Genomic DNA, 1,443 nt, shown 5'->3' on the forward strand with positions numbered 1-1,443 from the left:
GGTAAAAAAATCTGTAGAGAACTTTGGGATGAAAGTTACTATATAAAATGTAAGTTAACATAACTGAAATCTAAAATCTCATACTGGCTAATTTCATTGAACAATCTCCTGCAGTGTTACTTATCAAAGATATTTAATTGCTGGTGTCAGAGTTTACTGCTGTGACCAGAAACATACAAAATAATGAAATGGACAATCTGGAATGTAGAAACAGCTGGATTCTTAATTGGTGTAAATGAGCATACCCCACTGAGTTCACTGCCACTTCACACCAGCTGAGAATCTGGCCCAGTGTCAATAGTTGGTGGCATCAGCTCCACGGGGGTGTAAAATAGTCTCAAGTCAGGTGTAAAATGCTCAGAATAGGAGCATTTTTACACTGCACTGAGATGCTGTCATTGGTCCTGTCATCGCCACATTTCCACTGGATGGCCATTCTCAGCCCAACTTCAAGCAAAATTGTTCCCATGGCAAAACCCAGGGGAAATGTCGTCATTTCTCAGCTAGATGGCTGGTGCCGTGAAACTTCACAATCTGCAGTTTTGGGGAATGGTGGGAATTCTAGGGTTAACAGGTGAGCTGGAAACCATGCTAATGGCCCAGCCATAGGTCTCCTTCAGTCGGTGCTTAAAGTGGTCTGAAAAAAGGGCGGGGGGTGGGGGAGCTGTCAGATTTTGGGAACAGCAGCTTTGGTAAGAAATTGCTTAAAGGTGCCCCGCAGTGACCCTGCTCGACTGTCTGCAACCCCTGCAATCCTCCCCCCATGCCCACTTTCAAAGCTGCCTTCAGCAACGGAGCCAATGCCCACCTATGCCTCAGAGCGCCTCCTTACTTCAGCCAGACTCCTCTCAGCTCAACTCTGTGCTTACTGAGTGAGGGGGTGAAGGCATGGTTATCGCCATGAGGTGCAGAGGGACTGGGACAGAGGAAAAGTAGAAGCGATGAACAAGGTCAACCAGGCCCACTGACGGGGGCGGTGTGGGGGAGCAAAGGGGGCAACTGTCCAGGGCCCTGGGCGATTTAAAAGGGCGCTGAGGACCCTGACCACTGCCACTACTGCGGTAGTGGGGACCAGGAGCCCTGGGCCCTTTTAAATTGGCCAGGCAGGCCACAAGGCTCCTAGGCATGTGTGGGGTGGTACCGGTGGCAGCGAAGGCAGCCAGGTGGACATGTCGAAGCCCTGGCTGTGCCAGAAGAGCGCACCCAGCAGCTCGCTGGGCAACAGCCAGTGCAGGCACAGCACCGCCCAAATGTCAGGTGGACCTTTCTAGGGGGCCCAATGACTGTTCTGCCATGGGGCCTGCAATTGCTCTTGGCGGGCCTGAGGTTAATTAGCATGTTTCTCTTTGCAACTTAAGTAGACACATATATCCCACCTTGTTTACCGGCCCCCCACGACTGTAACCTGTAATGGACTCTGTGTGTGGGGGGAGATCTTGGGGA

This window comes from Natator depressus, chromosome 7 (genome assembly GCF_965152275.1).
Source record: "Natator depressus isolate rNatDep1 chromosome 7, rNatDep2.hap1, whole genome shotgun sequence".
Classification (NCBI taxonomy): domain Eukaryota; kingdom Metazoa; phylum Chordata; order Testudines; family Cheloniidae; genus Natator; species Natator depressus.